Genomic DNA, 22,743 nt, shown 5'->3' with positions numbered 1-22,743 from the left:
CTAATTTGCTGCCTATTGGTAGTTTGTAAGGTAGTTGTTTTAGGTATTGAGTTATATTAGGGAATTAAAATATAGTCATGTAGAATAAGGCATTACTATGTGCTTTATAAGTACTAATAGACAGCCAATATTTAACTAATTGACACACTGATAAGCAACTTGGTAATAGTGACAATTGGTCACTATACAAAGTGATTTACATTTCTTACTTAGATACTGTAAAAAACATTAATAGATGATCACACTGGACTTTTACTGGGTCAGAGAGTGATATTAAAAGCAAATGATGGAAATGTAGTTATTTAAAAATAGCTTTTTTGTATCACTGTGTATCACAGCAAACTAGATATCCTGATATCGAAAGTAAAAATCCTTGTTCCATGTGAACTTTAAAATGTGTCTTTTCCATGTTATGGTTACATGGTAATGTAGAATCAACTCATACGTTTGTGTGGAGATGATGATGTAAGGTAGCAGACTAAATTAATATCCTAGTGGACACTGCAAAAATACAAATACTGAATGTTTTCCAAAACCAAAAAAAAAAAAGAAAAGAAAGAAAAAAAAAAAAAAAAAAAAAAAAAAATATATATATATATATATATATATATATATATATATAAAGAGAGAGAAAGAGAGAGAGACCAGTACCAACAATTCTTGCATACTGTTTTCAATTCAGCTTTCTCCTTGCGATAACAATAAAACCAATTCCCATATTACAGATAAGGTTTGTTCTAAAGTATCTGTCCTTCATGAAAATAGTGCATCTCAGCAGGTCTTGACATAGACTTAAAATAGAGATCCATCTTTGTGTATATTAGGATGCCATTCAGCAGAATTGAAACAAAAACATTACGGAAGCAAATATGTCCTGCTATACAAAGTTGTGACAAAGTCTTTGTTTTGCTGAGATGTGTCTGACAAACTCCTTAATAGATTTATAACTGTTATTGTGTGGTTATGCTATGTCACCATAAAGCGGCCCCTCTGGCTGACAATAGGCCTATTTATGAAGTCATTTCTGCTGTTACGGCCATTGGCTTTACAACATAACGATCTACATGAGACTCGTTATAAGCCATTAAATGTTTTTAGTGTGTGCATTTGGAAAAAGGAATAGTCGGAAAAGCCATGCCACTGTATGTAATAAAAGTGTGAAGAATGTGATGTAATGATACCCATGTTTTTTTTTTTTTATTATTATTATTTAATTATTTGGTATTTAGAAAGGAACAAAGACTGAATCCGTTGTATCCATGAACTTGTAACTTGACTGTAGTTGCCTTGAGCGACCCAAGGGGTTTGCATTTCATCACAACACAGCCATGTAAAATAGAAAACGTAAAAAAGGGGGATAAATCAGACAAATACTCTCATGAGGTTTGTTTAAAGATTGCACTGATCATCTAATCCATAAAGTTATCTTTGATGTATCAAACTGATTTGTCATCCAGTTAAATGTGAGTTTTCTGTGCCACTGGCATCACCAAACAGTGTGCTGTTCTTTTTACTTTATTACTGTATCATCTGTATTTCATTGTTGATGATACTGTATGACATGACTCTGGATTGTGTGTTCTTCAAAGCTCATCTTGGAGTTGCTGTCATAGCAACAGGTCTGTAAGATCAAACCTCAGCAAAAGCAGCTTTATTTAACTAACAGGTTTCAGTACCTGCTTTTATAAACACTGTATTAAAGCCACAATTTATACTTCTGTTTAGATCTATCTATCTATCTATCTATCTATCTATCTATCTATCTATCTATCTATCTATCTATCTATCTATCTATCTATCTATCTATCTATCTATCTGTCTGTCTGTCTGTCTGTCTGTCTGTCTGTCTGTCTGTCTGTCTGTCTGTCTGTCTGTTTGTAAAAAAATAAAATGAAAATAAAGTGCATTCAATTTATCAAAAGGGGCAATAGAGATTTTTTATCTTCCATGCAATTTCTATCTAAAATCCCATTTTTATGGACTATCTATTCATCAAACAACCCTGAAGAGAAAAAAAATAAAATGCCAGTGCAATTTTCTCAACTTATAGTCCAGTGCGACTTATATATGTTTTTTTCCCCGTCATGACGTATTTTTGGACTGATGCAACTTATACTCAGCTGCGACTTTTAGTCCAAAAAATATGGTATATGATGTAAATATGAGACAAAATTTAAAACAGGGGAATTTTGCTCCATATCTTGAATTTTAGGGATATTTTTTAGGCTCAATCATGCAGTAAGTTGTTGCCCTGCCTCATATTAGTCATCAATTGACTGTATGAGATCTACATAGGTCTGGGGCGGGGGAAGTCCGTTAAATGTGTTAATATTTTTAACGCATAATTTTTCTTCATAATTAATCAATCTAATTGGCACGTTACATTTTATATTAAATTTGTAATATAATAATATAATTCTGAAGGATCATGTGACACTGAGTACTGAATGATACTGGACATTCGAATTTAAAATATATTCAAATAGAAGACAGCTGTTTTAAACCGTAATAATATTTCATAACATTACTTGTAAATTTGTTCAAATAAATGAACCCCAAACTGGTAGAGTCTATTAGTGTATTAGCAATTAAAATGGAATTATGTTTTACAACATACATTTGTCATGAATCTGACAAACAAGCAGATCAGTGTCAAAACTCAATGTTAAAAGGAACATTTTTAGGGACACCTTCAAATAACAGACTCACAAGTTGACTGTGTATTTAAACATCAAGAAATAGCACATAGAACACAGCTGATTCTAAAGCTAAAGCCACATCATATACAGTATATAGGACTTTCCACTGGGAATTAGTGAAAGATTAGTTCATGTCAATACTCAGATACAAACCCAAATACCCTTCAGAACAGAAGCCGATCCTTCTCCTGAAACCTCTCCGTTTGTAAGAAGCTTATGTTTAAAGACTGACAGGTGGATAAAACTACCTGAAGTAGAAGGAGAGAATGACTCTCTTCCACTTTACTCTGACGCTAGTGAGAGGCAGTAAGTGATTTCCGGAGTCTTTCTACCGTTTCGTGTGCCTGCGACTGACAGCATTCCTGGCCCAGATAGCTCTGACGCAATGGAGATGGATTATCATGTCCATGTGTGCTTTCTACCAGAGTGCCCACGGGCCCTGTGAGGTAAAAGTGTGGTAAATCGGTCTGAAATTCCTTTTCCTGGAAGGAATGAAAAAAAAAAAAAAAATATATATATATATATATATATATAAAAACTACCTCACAGAAGAACTACAACCAGCTGCTGCATTATTTTGCTTGCTTGTTTTGTTTTTGTCCGTCAGTTCAAAGTGACTGCATATTAGTTGCAACTACTTTGCTGCAATGCATTGTTGTGCATCATCATGTGACTCAGAACCCTTTGTGATTCAATCAATGTCATCCGGTGGAGAGCTCTAGAATCAAGCAATCACAGTAATCATATGCTGCCTTGGGACTTCAGACGTGACCCGCAGGGCGAATGTCATACTTGACTGTCACTCACAGTATGCGCCGAATTACGAAGTGAATGAAAGTGACTGTTTTGAGTGTTTCAATTAAAAATTCACAATGGATTTAATTCGGCACAATGGAGGCCCAGTCGGGTGTCATCAAAGATGGAGACCCCTTTGGGGTGCACCAAAATTGGCTTGCGAAATAGAGTAAAAAACATAAAAATAAAACTCAGAAACCAGTAGCAAACACATACCACAAGCTTTTTACCCTGGATATCTGCTGTCTCCAGGACTTATTTATCTCGGGTAAAACTATGCCCATGTTGCTATGACAATTCAAAACTGAGAGTGCATTAATCACATCCCATTATCAGGCATTGTATCTTATCCGTGGGCCTGTGGTTTGCTTCTCAGTATCGAACACTGATCTGAATTATATCAACACAGTGGCAATCTACAGAAACAAGGATTTTCCTGAGCCAAAACAGATGCTTCAAGTACATAACACATTAAAATAACAGCAGTTAGCCATTTCTATTCTTTCCAAGGCTGCATCTTTATTACAATTCCCCTAGTTACTGTAGGCTGTAGGCCTCATTTGACTGCAGATGTTCCCTGGTCCATTTAAATGATTAAACAACACTAGTAAGTGAGAATTTCACTTTAAGAAAAAAAAAAAAAAAAAAGGGTGTACAATAGATGAGTTTGTTTCACCATCTAAACAGATTTGGAGAAATGTATTATTACATCACCTGTTTACTTGCTCTCTTCTGCAGTGAATGGGTGCCACCAGAATGAGAGCCCAAACAGCTGATAAAAACATCACAGTAGTCCACAAGTAATTCCAACACTAATTCTAAGAAACAAATCCATAACTGAAGCATTTTAACTTTAAAGCATTGCTTCTGGCTAAAAATATAAGTCCATAAAGCATACTGCATTCCTCCAGTGCATATAAGTTAATCTCCTGTTGTACTCTCACATCAAATCTAAACAACATATTTGTTTATAATGGTCCTGGACTGGTCTGTGCATATTTCTCTCCGGATTCAGATGAGGTGACATTTTCAATACAAAAAGCATTCTGTTCCAATGAAGAAGCAAACACATATACTTGGATCTTGGATGGCTTGAGAGTGAGTATATTCTCAGCAAATTTACTTCTGACCGTAAATTTAGGTGGGGCAGATTCTGGGTCTTAGCACTAATATATGAAAAAAAAAAAACAAAAAAAAAAAAAACATAATAATAATAATAATAATAATAATAATAATATATATATATATATATATATATATATATATATATATATATATATATATATATATATATATATATATATATATATATATATATATATATATATATATATATATATATATATATATATATTGTAAGCTTTATATTCTAATCTCTGAACATATGGAGATAACATTTTGGCAGAGATGTAATTGCATTATCCTGTGCATGGCACGCTAATGCTGATTTACAGGAGCAAGGTAATGTTACAAAATGTAATAAAATTTAATAAAATGTACAATATAATAACAATTGCCTTTATAAATGATTTATCATCTCCAAATGTTGATTTAGAATGTTGTGGAGCAAAGGTGAGGAGAGAAGAAGATATGTATATTCTCAGAAAAAAAAAAAAAAAAAAAAAAAAACTTTTGATTCACTTCTCCACATAGAAAAAAATAATAATAAATCAGACTATTTACTGATCTGATGCAGACACATAACTGAAGCAGATTGAGCAGGGTTCAAGGAATGTAACTTGAAAATAAGCAGGGCAGTCTCAAATCTGCCCCAGTGGCTTTCAGTTAGTTTAGTTTAGTTTATTAATTTATAAAGCACATTTCAAAACAACAGATGTTGCAACCAAAGTTCTGTACAGAGGTATTAAAACAAAATTAAAACAGTATAAAAATCGGAATTAACCCACTGGATCAAAACCTTGAAAACATGTCAAAATATGAACACCATCATTCAAAAAAATAAAGAATACAGATACATTTTTAATGAAGATTTAAAAGTAAAAACAGAAGGGGAAGATCTAATATAGAGATGGAGACTGTTATAGAGTCTAGGAGCAGCCACTGGGAAGGCCAGCTCACCTTTAGTTTTGTACCGTGAGCGAGGAACAGGGAGAAGTAGCTGATTGGAAGAACGTAAGGATCTTGTAGCATTGAATGGGACAAGAAAATCACTGATATACTGAGGGACAACAACATGTAGAGCTTTATAAACAAAAAGCAAAGTATTAAAATCAATCCGGGCCTAACCGGTAACCAGTGGAGAGAGGCAAGCACAGGAGTATTGTGCTGACAGATTTGGTGCCCGTCACAAGCCTGACTGCTGCGTTTTGAACCATCTGCAGACAATTTACAGTTGAATTAGGCAAACCCAAGTTTAAAGAGTTGCAATAATGACCTTTCTTAGAGAGCATCATCTTGATTTTGGCAATAGATCTTAGCTGAAAGAAACTACTTTTAACAATAGCACTAATCTGCATATCGAAACTCAAAGTAGAATAAAAAATTACAACAAGGTTTTCGACAATCAGGAACATTTGAGGATAAATAACCAAACTGATAAACTATATCAGAGGTCCAGTCTGGTGAGGCAAAGATAACAATTTCAGTTTTGCCATTTGTTAACTGTAAGAAGTTTATATCCATTTTTGCACCCTCATTTTCAAAGTTGTATCTCGACCAAATATTGTCCTATCATAACAAACGTCTCAGGTTACGAATGTAACCATGGTTCCCTGAGTAGGCAATGAGACACTGCGTCCTCTAGGTGCTGCTATGGGGAAGACCTCCCCGTGACCCGTGAAGCATACATTGAAAAAACACCAATTTGTTGGCCGGCTACAGCCTCTGATGTCACTACCAGCGTGACTTTAAACAGGCACCGGGAGAACACGTCATTCACTTCTTCGTCTGAAGCTTGCGTCTGAAGCATGTCAGGGAGCTAGAGGACGCAGTGTCTTGTTCCCTACTCAGGGAACCAAAATTATATTCTTAACATGAGACATTCCCTTTCATGGGAACTTAGAACTGCATCCTCTAGGGGCCGCTATAGGGGAAAGTATACCCACGCCGCCATGCTGAGGGGAGTGCAGGCCAGAATCATGGCGAGCACTAAGTACCAACTCTACCATTTCCACAGGAGATGCCCCTGGGATGTTTAGATGGCTGTCTGTGACAGTACCCCTTACGGCCAAAGGCCTAAGCTCCATACCCAACTTAATTGTTAGGGCCTCGGCCCGGGGTACAGCTGAAGGCTTGGAATCGGGAAAGATTCCTTTAAAGGCATACAGCTAAGAACCTAGCATTTTCTACCAAGTCTTGCCTGTCACACAGGTGTTACCGCTAGCTTATGCATAAGCATGCTGAAAGAACTGTCTCAACAGTTCTCTAGTAGCAACACCCTGTGTAGATATGTATCCGAGTGGCGCCAAAGATGAGCAGGGCTTTTACCAACTCAAGAAAGGGCACGAAGCAACCGTGCAAAGCCCTCAACATATAGGATTTTAGAAAAAACGCAGAATACTAGCATGCAAACTTACCACAGTGTGGATTTCAGAACGTGTGCAAAGACTTCACGTGCATACTCACAATAGCATGGATTTTCAAATACTGTTCTAAGGAGGGGCTCTCATGACACTCTGATAGAGCAGCTCATAGATGGAATGTTGCATCTCAAAAAAGTATGTTTTAGAGTCATCAACTCAATCTATGGAGACAATACTGGAGCGCTCTGGGCAAAAAACAGAGAACTCAGTCTCATATGAGAAAAGAACTCCGAGCTCAGAGTAGCGCTCATAGGCGTCCCTTTTTGGAAAAAGGGGAGCGCTGCTAAACTACCATGAGAATCGCCCAAATAGCCCCTCATGTTGAGAGAAGTGATGCTTGAAGTGTATAAATAAAGGTCCGATCATCTCAAGAAAGGGAACGCGGCGGCGCACCTAACCCTTACCGTACAGGATTTCAGAAAGTGCGCAGAGTCTTGCGTGCACACTTACCACATATCACGCGGATTTTAGAAAGTGTGCAAAGTGTTCACAGTACACAGTGACCACCATGTGGTTTTCATATGAGACCCCTCAGGGTTACCTGGCCGGACATCCATGAAATTCCCTGCAGTGCTTTGCCAGGCCTGATGATCAATGAGGCTCCCGCAGAAGCCTGTGATCTCAGACACCTAATACTGGAACATGAAGCCAGATGGCTGGTGTTGGCGAGTGTTAGTAGCAAACACTGTAATTGAGCACTGTAAACTCAAGGGGCGCCTCCTTTTAGTCCGGACCATCAGTCATGTGGGTGGTTGCTATTAACATAAAACCAACCAAAATCATTATAGGTCCTGTATAGGAGACTGTTATGCGAGAGGTTTCCACCTAACCTCGATCAGGTGGAGAGCTGGTGGTTACAGGGGAATTAGGAAGGGGAGGATAAAAGCAGAAGTAAAAAATCCCTTAAGGGAATGAGTAGATTCCTCGGTATCACTCTGATTCAGATGAGAACGCTGACTCGTCTGGATTACATCCCTTAGGTTCTGCTTACCTCCTTGTGACCCACAATACCTCTTACCTCTGCCCACAGGTGGGGGAGGAGCGATGTCTGCCAGGTTCATCCACAGACGTCTCTCCGCTGCCACCATGGTCGCCATAGTCCTGCCCATGGTGGAGGCGGCCTGCACAGCCTGACTTCCCGCTGTGTATGTCCTGCCATCTAAGCCAGATGAAGGGGCTTAGATGGCAATGAGGTAGCTTAAGAGAGGATGTCTCCCCCGCAGAAAGGAAAAATATTTTATTTTATTTTGCTCTTTCTACAAGTGGCGTCCCCTCATAACCGCAGATTTACTCTAATGCCGGAACCGAGCGATGCAAGATGGAAATGGCCTCTTTCATTTCTTTTTGATATCTGTATGGAGATCATGCAGAAATGGAAGGCTCACCTGAGCTGGAGGGCTATGGTCAGAAAGAAAACGCTCATTCAGGGTTTTTTTTTTTTTTTTTTTTTTTTTTGAATGGCCTTACATTGTCATCTTGTTAGCGCATTTTCATGGCAAGTCCAACTTTGCAATGGTGCGATCCATAACCTCTAACAGATCTACATTTGCATGGCAGGAGAACTGAGAAGGCTCAACCTCAGCTTCTTCAACATTCTCAAATATCTCTTGCTTTCCCTGGGTAAAAACCCAGCAGAGCACTAACCTCAGTATCAGACAGTGTTAAAGATATAACATTATCCTCCAGAGTCTCTCTCTCGTCCATCGCCTTTACTTACGCGAAAGGAAAAATCCCTCTTTAAAACATTCAAACAGATCCACCTGTATTCTCATGAGCTCATTATCCTCTTTGCCTCAATAGCGGCAGGTATAGATCCATGGGAAGTAGATGACTCCCTTTTTTTTTTTACTTTTTTTCGGAAGAGAGACGAACGAGAGCAGATCTTTTTTCCTTGAAAAAAAACGCTCACAATGCACGCCGATTGCCTCTTCAAAGACATTGTGTGCGTGCTCTTCACCCAAACAAATGACGCAAAGATCGTGTATGTCATCGGGTGTCAAATAACGCTGACACGGACGCACACACTGTCTAAACGCTTGCTAGTAGCCGCCGTGATATACAGAGAAAGATCGCTCTTATCGGTTCTTTCAGATGCACGCTTCAAACAGAATAGTCAGTGAAGACGAAAAATAGAATGATGTGTTCTCCCGGTGCCTGTTTATAGTCGCTTCGGTAGTGACGTCAGAGGCTGTAGCAGGCCAACAAGTTTGTGTTTTTTCAATGTATCAGACACGGGTCACTACGAGGTGTTCCCCATAGCGGCCCCTAGAGGACGCAGTTCGAAGTTCCCTTGAAAGGGAACAATACATCAATGGAAATCTTATCAAGTCTGCTTTGTATAAATCTCAGTTGTCAAAAATGTACACTTAAGACTGCTTTTGTGGTCCAGGGTCACATTTACATTGCAAAATTGTGGGGCACTGTTGAGCTCGCGAGGTCTCAGGCAAGTATCACCCACTTGATATCAGGTATAAATGCCTGCTAAAGCCATGTGTGGGATTTTAATGTATACTGCTTACTTTATGACTTAAAATAGTCAACAAAAAATATGTGTATGTATATATATATATATATATATATATATATATATATATATATGTGTGTGTGTGTGTGTGTGTGTGTGTGTGTGTGTGTGTGTGTTCTAAAATGCTGCACAATATGTTGGTGCCCATATAAACGAGCCATATAGGCAATCCACAGAAAGATGCCAAAGAAGCCAAAACAGATGCTTTTGCAGACGTATTAAAATAACAGCAGTTACTCTTTTGAGCCCTGTGCATCTATCACAATTCTCCCAGTTACTGTAGGCCTCATTTGACTGCAGATGTTCACTGGTCCATTTAACATGAATTTTCAATTGGAATCCAGTGGATTCATATATTCACAGTGTGAGGGTTTCCTCTCTAAGAAAATGGAGACATTTTAATCACAGACTGATGCAGGATGAACTGTTAATTGTTTGTTCTGTGTTAAGTCTCCGAGGGACACGATGTCCTGAATATCCTTGAAACTTGTTTCAAATTTGGTAACTTTTTTTTTTTTTTTTTTTTTTTTTTGCTGGTCTATCAAATTCTCAAGGACTTTTATTAAATGAGATGAGTCAATATCAGTTAACTTCTTTGATTTCACAGATCCTTTATAGAAGAACATTGTTTCCCTTTTTTCATTTGTAATAATCGATAGCATGATCTCAAGGTGTAGTTAAATATGAAAATGTATTTAATTACTAATGGGACTATTTACAAATGGTTCTTAAATCATTAAAGACCCCATTTATTTGCAAATGCAATTCTAAGCATGTAAAAAAAAAAAAATAATAAATATATTTATAATCATAACTGAAACATTTATAGTGTGATCTCATTGAATAATTATTTTGCACTACACAGATTTTCGTCCAATCACATGGTCTAAAATGATAATGTATTGTAATCAATCAATCAATAAATCAATCAATGCTAATGTAGCACATAGGATTAGACAAAAAAATATGTGCAACATGAGTTTAAATGTTTAAGATATAAACAAGATTTTCATTGAAAAAATAAATGTTCACAAGTATAAACATTCAAGTCTGTACATTATTCTATTTTCTTATATATTAGTGCATAAAACTGCATGCTTAATGATAAAACATCAGTTATTATTAATTTTAGTAGTAGTAGTGGTAGTAGTATGACAAAAACAACAACAGCAATAATAATAATAATAATAATAATAATAATAATAATAATAATAATAATAATAATAATAATAATAATAATAATAAAACTGTGGCTTAAAGCAGTTCCAATTGGATTATTGCAGAAATTGCAAGTATTGCACTGCAGGACACTGATGTCACACTAAAGTATTCTGACATGTTGTTGCCAACATTTTTACGCTCATATGCTAATGTCTACACACATAAGTTCAGCTCTAACCTACTTTTTGCTTATTAATGTTGAAAATCTGTATACTTTGTGATTGTTAAAGGTCACACCACAGGACGCTGAATAAATGAACATGATAGCAGGTGCACATAAACAGTGCGATTTTAAATGGTAGTAGGAGGTAAAACGTAAACACTTTTTAAACTGAAGCATCTTTACTTCCTGTTGGGATCATGATTAGTAAAATTATGCTAAAAGCGCCAAGAGAATGCCTGATTAAATATTTTTTTTTTTCTTTTTTTTTTTTTGTAAGATAAATCTTATTACTATTCTATCACTATATTACTAACAAATCTATCAATGTTTTGTAGTTAATACAAGAAAAAAGTTACAATATCACAAGCTTAATAATGCTTGTTATACGGAGACATATATTTTTACACAATTTAATTATTATTAAATAAATAATTATATATGCTTTGTTGTATTTTGTAGTATAAAATAAAATTATATTTCAAAACTTACAGTGTCCGCCACTGTTATGGGCAACCTTTGTAAATATGAGCAAAGGCAACTCTGAGAATAAATCTTCATTGTTTATCCTATCTTTCATTCAAAAAATACCCAATTTTCTAAACTTTAATTGAAGTAAAACAATTGAAAGTCGAGGGAAAATCTCATTGTGAAATAAATGTTTTCTCTAGTTCATGTTGGCCACAATTATTGCAACATCCTTTTCCCAAGATAATAGATCTTAGGAGCTCTTAGGATAATAAAGTTAGGAAAACATCTGATAAGAGATCAGAGACCATTCTTTCATACATAATCTCACCAGATCCTTTAGATTCACAGCTCCATGTTGGTGCTTCTTCTCTTCAGTCCACTCAACTCATTTTCTAGGGTTCAGGTCAGAGGACTGGGAGGACCATGGCAGAAGCTTCATTTTGTGCTCAGTGACCCATTTTTGTGTTAATTTTGATGTTTATTTTGGAATACTCTCCTGATGGAAGATCCAACATTGACCCATTATACGATTTCTAACAGAGTCAGTCAGGTTTAGATTTTCTATATTTTGGTATCTGATTGAATACATAATTCAATGTTTTTTTTTTTTTTTTTTCGCCTGACCACAGAAGCCAGTGCAGTTTGAAGTTCCAGTTGTGTCTGAAAACTACTGGAGTTTGTTTTTGGATAAGCAAGGAGAATTGTTCTTGAAACCCTCATGAACAACATTTGGTGATGTAGGGGCTCTTTGATTATCTTTTTTAAAAGGCTTTCTGAACCAAGTCCCAACTAATCTGTGCAGCCTCCAGCTGTAATCCTTGGAGAGTCTTTGGCCACTCAAACTCTCCTCACTGTGCATTAGGACGATATAGACACATGTCCTCTTCTAGGCAGATTTGTAACATCTTTAGTTGATTGGAGCCCCTTGATTATTGCCCAGATGGTGGAAATTGGGATTTTCAATGCTTTAGCTCTTTTCTTACAGCCACTTTCTATCATGTGAAGCTCAAAAATGTTGTTCTGCAAATCAGAACTATTTTCTTTGGTTTTTACTCCTTGTGAAGGATGATTAAGGGGTATTTGGCCTTTGTGTTCCTCATATGTATAATCCTGTGGAACAGGAAGTCATGGCTGGAAAATGTCATGCTCCTAGTCACCCTGGCGTGCCAAAGAACGTAAATATCAATGGTAATATACTTCAGAGATATTTTACTCAAAATAATTTCTGGTGGCACCAAAAAATGTGGTCAGCATGCATTGGACAAAATCAATTAATTTATGATGAGACTTTCTCGCCACTTTCAATTGTTTTGCTGTAATGATACAATAGAATTTTGTGATTTGTATATATATATATATATATATATATATATATATATATATATATATATATATATATATATTATTATTATTATTATTTTTTTTAATATAAATATTCAAAAGGATAAACAATGCAGATTTATGTTCACATTCGCCTTATTTACCAAGGGTGTCAATAATAAAGAAGGGGACTGTAAATATATTTTGTATTATTATAGCCACAAACACAAAAGTGATACTTCCCTCCTGAACAGGTATACTGTATTCAGGCTTTAATAAGTTAATAATAATAATTATTATTAATATTAATAATATTACATTTTTCAATATATTTTAAGTATATCTTAAGGGGTTTACATGGGGAAGTCGTGGGAAATCATGGAAGTCGTGACCTAGTGGTTAGCGAGTTGGAATCCAAACCCTAAGGTTGTGGGTTCGAGTCTCGGGCCAGCAATATCACGACTGAGGTGCCCTTGAGCAAGTCACTGAACCCCCTACTGCTCCATGGGTGCCGCAGCATAAATGGCTGTCCACTGCTCTGGGTGTGTGTTCACAGTGTGTGTGTGTGTGTGTTCACTACTGTGTGTGTGCACTTTGGATGGGTTAAATGCAGAGCATGAATTCTGAGTATGGGTCACCTTACTTGGCTGTATGTCACGTCACTTTGAAAAAATTAAAATCATGTCATAAATTACTCACCCTTGTGTTGTTCCAAACCCCTATGTCCTTTGTTAATCTTCGGAACACAAATTAAGATACCCATGTGGCTCAACTTCTGTTTTGCAATGCTACATTTTTTTTTTTTTTTAATCTTTTTTTTCTCACAAAGAAAACAAAAAATAACAAAATTTACCTAACCATTCTTCTCCCCCGAGTTACGTCTTCTGCCATTTTAAAGAGTATTACAATTCATATGCACATTTTCTCCTAAGTGTAAACAATGCTTAATACACAATTTACGTTTATGCCCGTGTCCCCCCCCCCCCCCCCCCCCCGAAACGTAAACAACGCTAATTAAGTCCAATAAGTTATTGGGCACTCTCCAAAATGGTGGAAGACGTAACTCAGGGGAGAAAAATGGTTGATGTTTTTTTTGTTTTCTTTGCAAAAATGAAAAATAAAACATATTATTGTAGCGTTGCAAAACTGAAGTTGAGCCACTGATGTCACATGTACTGTTTTACTAATGTATTAACTATGTTTCTGGACCTGGGGACATTTCAGTTGCACTGCTGTCTATGGAGGGTTAGATAGCTCTCTGATTGTATCAAACATATCTTAATTTGAATTCCAAAGATGAACGAAGCTCTTACAGGGTTGGAATAACATGAGGGTGAGTAATTAATTACATACATTTTCATTTTGGGATGAACTAATCCTTTTTTATTTTTTTTTTTTATTTTATTTTTTTTTTTTCATATTTGTGTACAACACAGTCCTTTGACAAGTTCTACATTTGACATGAAATGATATATTCAAAAGAAAACCAAATTTGAGAAAATCATTTAATGTTGCATGATCACAGGCAAAACCCATCATATTCGCCCTCAAGCCAATTAATAAATATTTAATGTAAATATGTTTGCTTTGATTCTAGGAATTAACATACCAGCTACAAACTATATAAAACAGATTATTTGTCAAATATTGCAGTAATGGCTGATGGCTTTGGCTTAAATTTTCTGGATTAAACTCCATTAATTCAGAGATGTCAAATTCCACACAGCCATGGAAATGTAAAGCTGGGTCAAACAAAGAAAAGAGGCATTTTGGATCAATGACCCAACGTGAATCACAGAGATCATTCTTAAAGAGCTCTTTAATACGCAAAGTGCTGCAGGGAGAGAAAACACACAAGCAACAACACATACAGAAACACATAATTGGCCGTGACCTTTGCGCGGGGCTCCCGCAGAACTGGGCAGCTCTTCAAAAGAGCGGTTTCAGGGAGACAGGAAAAGCAGTGGTGTACTTTGTGAGACAGGCTTCTATTCAGCAGCCCTGCATGCAGCTGTCCCTCTAGGCCACTTTCTTTGATGTGATAAGACAAATTATTTAAAGATATACGCTGCCTTTTGAAGATAGCTTTCTGTGTGCATTTGGAAATATTCCTATTGCTTTTTTTCAGTGACTGTAAGATACTGTAAGTGTCTTGGTTTGGGAATAGTTCATATGGCGAAGTTTACAGGGATGCTAAATGAATGAATGAATGAATGAATGAATGAATGAATGAATGAATGAACGAGCGAACAATCGACAATTAACCAGCACTTAATAGCCACAGAAACTAATATATGAATGTTTTGTAATAAAAATACAAAATGTATAAATGCATAAACAAACAAACAAACAACAACACAGGCTAAACCTCCTCTGACATATTGACAAAGACATGCATTTTCATACAATTATATTTCATTTACATAAATCGTTATACTTATATAAAAAAAAAAATAACAATACATAAAACATATTGCATATCTCCTAGACTGATTTGCCAATTGAAAGCACTAGATGCTCTTTAAATGAGACTCTGCATAAGAGTTTTTTCTCACTTCCCCAAGTGGAAATTATTAAGCCATTATTACGGCTTTTTTTTTTTTTTTTTGAAAGTTCCAAAATATGAGGCAGTTTTAATTAACATTCTAAAATCCATTATTTGATTGTTATTCTTGTGCATAAATGCCTTTCCTGCAGAATGTTCATGTGACTGTATAGCATTCTACTGTAGTTTTCATTAGCAGCTGCATTCATTGATTGCCAAACCTACCGCCTCAGGCCTTAAACATATATTCCCACACGTGTTAACTTGGCAAACATTTCCATAGTTCAAGCTTTTTAATATGTAAGATTTTGCAAATTCCTTCCCAATGGCCTTGCGAAAAATTCTAAAACATCTTCTGAAGACAAACTTACAAATGCAACTGGCTTATGGACTTGGCCTGCGTGAAACATGGTTGTTTTGGAGTGCTATTCACCATCCTGTTTACTGCACATTTCATCTGCCCTCATTTTCTTGTCATTGATGTCTAACTTGTTCCCTTAGCTCACTATTCTGAATAGCAAAATACAGACAGAGGCCTATTTAGACTAGAAACAAACCTAAAACTGCCATAAACACAAGATTCACAATTTGACATCATGAGCTGCAAACAAACCTCAGCAAAAAAAAAAATAATATTTAGAAAGGAATTTTCCCTGTTCTCTGCAGCTGTCAAATCTCATTCTGTCCTCCAGATATTTTTTTTTTTTTGAGATTATACAATTTCATAAGGGACTAACTTTCATTATTTTCCACTAAACAATAAATGCAGTAACCACACGCTCTGCAAATCCATCAGTTAAATAAACCTGATACATAAAACATGAAACAGTGAAATAAAGCAGCTCTGACGTTATATGAAGGTCAGACTTTTTTGCACACAATATATGCACTGTAAGTGCTTCTTTTGGGGAAAAGCATGTGATTACAAATTATGTTAATGTAATGGAGTCTATTACTGCATTCTGACCATGGGCATGATGATGTATAGTGTTAGCTAAAGTCATGCATGCAGGTCAAACATCATTGCACACACAAACAAACAAATGAGATCTTATCAACTCTTGAGACAGTCATTTAACACTCCACAGCCCGCACTGATTTAAATCCCAAGCACTTCCTCTTCCAGTGGACTAATCTTTTCCCAAACAGCAGTCACCAAATCACTGATATTTGCAGCCATGTAAACAGGGTATTGCGTCATCAGAAGAGACATGCAACAATATCCTAAGAAGTTTAAAATGGAATACAGTATTGTGGCGAGTGGGGCGGGGCCGAGAGGCGTGGGAACGAGGAGTGAGGCCAGGTGTAGTGATTGGAGATGAGCTACACCTGAGCCCCACCGCTAGTATCGAGTCCCACGTAGGAGATGGAAGGATATAAAACTGGAGCGACGACCGTGAAGGACGAGAGAGGACCAGGCCTGGGACGTTATTTTATGTTTTGGTTTTTATTTGCGCGCACCAGTCGTCCGCGAGGGGCTGGTGCGCCGTTTTGTATTTATTTTGAATAATTAAAATGATTTTGGTTGTGCGCCGGTTCCCGCCTCCTTCTTCCCGATCAATATGGAGATTTGCATATCGTTACAAGTATGTCTTATTACTATTACAATTTTGTAACTCATTTCAGTGTTGAGAAAATTACTCAAAAAAGTAATCCACTACAAATTACTAATTACTTTAAAATGATAATTTGATGACATTACTGATTACTGCATTTAAAAAGTAAGCAGATTACTAATTACTTCACTTTCAAGTTGTCACTCCTAAAAATATACACTGCAAAGAGAAACTCATTGTTCTTTCATTGATTTAATATTGACTGAAAAATATGGCATAACTGTTATTTGTATACACTTTATTTGTTTGTTTGTGTGTGTCTGTCTGTGTGTGTGTGTGTGTGTGTGTGTGCTCTTTTTATTTTATTTTTTACTTTTTTTAGAAAGTAACAATGCACAAAGTTTCCTGTGTGGGTTAGGGTTAAGTGTAGGTTTGGTGAAGGGCGATAGAATATACAGTTTCGACAGTATAAAAACCATTACGCCTATGGGATGTCCCCATTTTTCAGAAAAACAAATGTGTGTGTGTGTGTGTGTGTGTGCGTGTGTGTGTGCAAAATTAAGAAAACAAATATGGTGCACTTTTTGCATTCTTAGTCTCCGTGAATGTTTTCCAGAAACAAGTCTGTAAACAAGTTGTAAAATTTACGAAAATTGTATGAGAAATATATCTAAAGAAATTCCTGTGTACTGCATTATACCCAATAAATATTAAATATTTAAAAATGGATGAATGGATGGTTGGATGAAACATCATGTTTTGTTGAATGTGAATAAATACTATGAACTAATATTCAAAATGTACTAATGATAATGATTTCTGCCTATGCCGATAATTTGCTTGTCTTAAGGACATAAATATGTCTTTCAATAAAAAATAAATAAAATAAAATAAAAAAATTGTGAAAATAACAGAATACATAGAAGAAGAAGAAGAAGAAGAAGAAGAAGAAGAAGAAGAAGAAGAAGAAGAAGAAGAAGAAACAGAAAAATAAGAAGAAAAAGATAAGTGACATGAGTGCTGTTGACCATTATTTTTCTTTCTTGGCTCTGATCACTGGCGATTATAATTTCTATTATCATTGCATTAACTTATCACTTATAGCAGTCCTATATTGAGACATTTTAGTAAAAGGTTATGATCTGCTCTGATCTTAGCCCATTATTATTATTACTACTACTACAGCTACTACAATTATTTTATCATATAAATTACTATTAAGTCTTGTAATGTGACCAAGTGATGCATGAATGGCACAGACATTGGCTAAAACAGGTGTGCTATGTCCCCGTAAATAGACACCTATCCTTTCAATCCATTTAAGCCTTTCAAAATACTTTCCAAACTGAAATGAGCATTTTGTTGCAGACATAACAGACTCATCTAAATATGTATGTCTGAATGGGATGTGTGCATCTGAATCAAAACCCATTGTCTATTCAAACTTAATTTCTGAATCACTGTCAAATGAGTTCAAGAGGTTTCGCACAGTTAGAAAATCACTGCATGAAGCGCATCATTGTTATGATTGATCACTTATATAAGTGCTCAGACAACAAGCCTCTATACGGAATGATAATTATATCAACTCAACGGCTTCATCAAAAATGCTGAGATAATTTAATCTGACCCAGTTTGTGTGATTCATGTTTCTAGGTCTTGAACTCAAGATGAATTTTCAAGTCAATAATCCATCATAAGATGCTTAATCCTGCCCTATCAACATACTCAGCATTCATTCGTCCTCTCGGTTTGGCTAACTACTCATGATATGTTATTTTCATAGTGAGAGTCAACATAAGGAAAATGTAAACAGTGAATAAAAATTCGTGTGCCCTTGAATGACTATATTTTGCTGGGTGTTCTGCTGATGTTTGCCTTAATTAGCGCAGCTTCGCATGGATACTCTGAGGAAAATAAACTTGGCCAAGGAGCAACTGGTTTGAGAGAGGTTATCTCACAACCGAGCAGGAATCAGTCAGTGAACATATAATATCAGTCAGCCTCTACAGCCTAAATGACCCTGAAAAGTCCTGCCGCCCACCTTCTCTTGCTACTGTCATCATCTACCCTATACCGTAGTTTCTGGACGAGTGTGTGAAGCTCCACTGCTGAATGAGGTTAGCCAGACAGATGTGGTCTTGACACATTACCATTGGTAGCATAGACAACCTTTCAGACCCCACTGTTAATCATTCGCTGCCCACAATGTGATGAAGCCCAAGTGGTTGGTTATATCAGCTGTTGCTGCTCTTAAACATCACACTTTATGCTCCTTGATGTGTGTGAACAAAATAGTGCTACAATGCAAATACAAAACAGAAAAAAAGAAATCAAAACAATGCAAAGAACAAAACAAAACAACCAAACAAAAATAGCTAAATAAAGCAACATAAAAACACTATCTTTCAAAGAACAAAGCAAAGCGAAACAAAACAATAACAAAAAATGAACATAAAAATAAAACAAAAAGCACAATCTATCTATATAAAGCAAAACAAAAAAACAAAACTAAACAAAGCAACATACATATGCAACACAGTTATGCAAATAACAAAGTGAAACAAAACAATACAAAAATGCAACATAAAAGAATGCAAAGCACAAGACAGCAAAATAATAAAAACACATCAAAACATAACAACCATACGGTACAAAACAAAGCAAACCAAAGCAGCATAAAAACCTGAACAAAGCAAAATACTAAACAGAACAAACAAAGCAAAACAACATAAAATCAAGACATTGCAAAGAACAAAGCAAACAAACAAAACAAAGCAACAGAAATAAAAACACACAAAAAACAAAACCGAAAAAGAGCAAATCAAAATATCATCAAAACAGAAAAAAATAAAATAATAATAATAATAATAATAATAATAATAATAATAATAATAATAATAATAATAATAATAATAATAAATCTAAACAAAATGGAAGAAAACAAAGACAACATTTATTTAACTTTTAACAAACAGTTAAAACTACAAATAGAGTTAATTATATATAATATTAGCATACAATATGGGAAGTAGTATTTAATTCAGTAATATCACAGCCCTATTATACAATATATACACACCATTAGATTGACACTGTTATTTATTCCACCCCTTAAGGAATGAATACACAAAAGAATGCTGGGCACTGCACCAAAAATACAGCACCATTATTCACAAAACATCATGACGTTGTATCTCAATTTATGTCCTTTACATGAACATTTAAGGACATGCAATCACAATAAAATGTTTTGTAAGGACATTTACTGAATCATGTTTAAATTCTATCATTGACCCAATGCATACAAAGTACTGCATTGGCTTCATGTGTGTCTGTGGCATTTCAGTCATATCATTTCCAAAGAAAAATGATGTTTTTTACTATTGATGCGACATTTAGAGTCAGCTGTCACTGAAATGCTTTGGACTGAGGCTATTACCCAGAGGGCCTCAGCAGTCAGCTCTGAAAGCATCATGTTTCTGGAGACTTAAAGAACCCTTCGCCTTGAATTATGCCAGGTAGGGTGTGCGCTAGACCATGGCAGGCCTGTTTTCCAGAAGGAACATGCATACTTCTGCTGTATTTCAGTTTTTCCCTTTAGTTGACCTCTGACCATAGCTGTGACTTTGCTGTGCTGGATTGAGCTTTTTCACTCATGCTAGGCAGCCAACAACTGTGGTTGGTTTGCTGTTTTTTATTTTTCTTATGAGACTAAACAAAAAAAATATATCCAGATGATTAGACAGTAGGAAGCAGTGTTTGACATTGATGTGTTTTGAATCACGTGTCATTTTCAGATATGAAGTAATAAATGATGAGAAAAAAACATTCAGGTACAGTAAATACAGTACTGATTTTCTTTTTTTCTTTTTTTTTCTTTTTTTTTAAATCTGAAATCAGTGTAGTCAATATCCGGTACAGAACATGCTTTTCATAGTAATGGCTGCTGTGTTGTGCAATGAATGACATTTGTGTATGACGTTGCACCAATAAAGAACTACCATAATGTTCAAAAACAAGGAGAGTATTAGTCAATATACAGTTATAGTATTCTGAAATAGTACAATTTAAAATAACAGTTTTATACTGTAATATATTCCTGTGCCGGTGATTCAAAGTTGAATTTTCAGCATTTTTTTTTTTTTTTTTTTGCTGCTCACAAAACATTTATTATTTATTTTGAAAACAGTTGCTCAGATTTGTTCAGCATTCTTTGATAAATAAAAAAAGTTCAAAAGAACAGAATTTATTCGACATAAACATATTTTATGATGTTATACATTTCACTGATTAACTGTCACCTTTAATACATTTTAATGTGTGACTGCTGAGAAAAACATAAAATAATAAATAAAAATAATAATAATAAAGTACCCCAAAGTTTCTGCTGTTCATTCATACTATAAATAAAGACAATGCTTTGAGTCAGATACATCAAAAACAGAGAGAGACATAAAAATAAATAAATAAAGAAGCTAATTTAGTTGTTTGCCTGAATAAAACCTAAATGTCTCAAAGAATGTTCATAAAGATAACTCACTCAGAGTCTCATCAAGTTAGGGCATGACAGCTGCCAACATCAACATCTGTACTGCTTTGTCACTTTAGGTGTGAAATTCCATATATAGGAGAATGTGGAATATTTTACCCAAAAATGAATGTACAGTCCAAGTTACTTATGAAAATGTTAATGATTACAAAGGGGGTTACAGCTGAACATATTCTGTAAAAAACTAGCATATGTTGAATAATATAAATGTGTTGGTTTGGATGTTTTTTATTGACTGTAAAATATGAGACACCAATGTTTTTTACAATTATTCTATAAATGTTTTATTTCTTATTCCTTCATGCAAAGGTCACACACTACGCAAAAGTGTTTTTTTTTTCTTTGTTTGTTTTTTTTTTTCAATACATTTTTGATACTTTTGGAGCTTTGGTGTTGCCGACTTTGCTTTTTTTTATGTTTTCAGATATAAAATTCTTATTCTAAATTGTAATCATTTCACACAATATTGCTGTTATTACTAAATTAAACTTTTTGACCAGAAATGCATTTTTATGGTGCTCTACAGTCTGTGGTTACCATTCAATTTCAATGTTAAAAGAGCAGTGTGGGATATCTCCTGCTGTACAAGTACTACAGGTGTGTGAGTAAATGGTAAGAGAATCGTGGGTGTGTTATTCCTTGAACTCCTCACTGCAGTGTGATTTGAAGTGTACCTCTATCTGAGAAGCGTAGAATGGCTGGAGATGCTCATGAAGGCTCCACTGGCGGGATAAGCACTGAGGATAGCTGTAGGCTCGGGCTGCTACATGTGGACAGGCTTGCAGAGAGCAGAGACTCGAGGCATTGGCCCAGGAACATGAGAGTATCTGGCACTCAACTGACTGACAGTGCTGCAGGTTTCAGAGCTCCATCCACCTGTGAAAGGAGAAAGGGAGGAGGGACATTTACACGAGACACAAAGCATGTCTGTCTGGATTTTTCGCCTCTCGGGACAAGAAGGCCAATGCATTTCCAGGACAAAAACAAGAGCTAGACAGCGAATTTGCACCTCCTTTTCTTTTTTCACATCACAAAACAAATGGAACGAAAAAGAAAATGGAATGTGGCAAGAGCGAGGACATTAATAACGACCCAGAAGTGTCACGCTGTTTGAACGCTCCTACCATCACTCTTGATAATAGCTGCCATACGCAATATATTTAGCTCCATTCTCTTTGGAAACAAATTCTTGTTATTATTTCAAGTGTTTCTTTTACAGTTGTCTGCCTCCTGCATTGCTGGTGGTTATAGCTGTCCCACTGGACAGTTGGCACAATTACACTTTGTTCTTTTTTATTCTCTAAAATTCATGCTACTGCACAAACAAATGCTGCTTAAACCAGCAAAGGGTTTTTTTT

The 22,743-nt window shown here is 35.7% G+C and overlaps 1 protein-coding gene across 1 annotated transcript in view; it reads right to left on the bottom strand.

Annotated features, from left to right (window-relative positions):
• The window catches only part of zgc:172282 (leucine-rich repeat and fibronectin type III domain-containing protein 1-like protein), a 149,982-nt gene that overhangs the window by 78,360 nt on the left and 48,879 nt on the right, over nucleotides 1-22,743 (bottom strand). Inside the window, exon 2 of the mRNA XM_052576684.1 lies at nucleotides 22,060-22,261. The gene's annotated coding sequence lies outside the window, so the exon portion shown is untranslated. The remainder of the gene's footprint in view (nucleotides 1-22,059; nucleotides 22,262-22,743) is intronic.

The sequence above is a fragment of the Carassius gibelio genome, chromosome B15 (genome assembly GCF_023724105.1).
Source record: "Carassius gibelio isolate Cgi1373 ecotype wild population from Czech Republic chromosome B15, carGib1.2-hapl.c, whole genome shotgun sequence".
Lineage (NCBI taxonomy): Eukaryota > Metazoa > Chordata > Actinopteri > Cypriniformes > Cyprinidae > Carassius > Carassius gibelio.
This window is presented reverse-complemented; position numbering and strand designations above follow the sequence as displayed.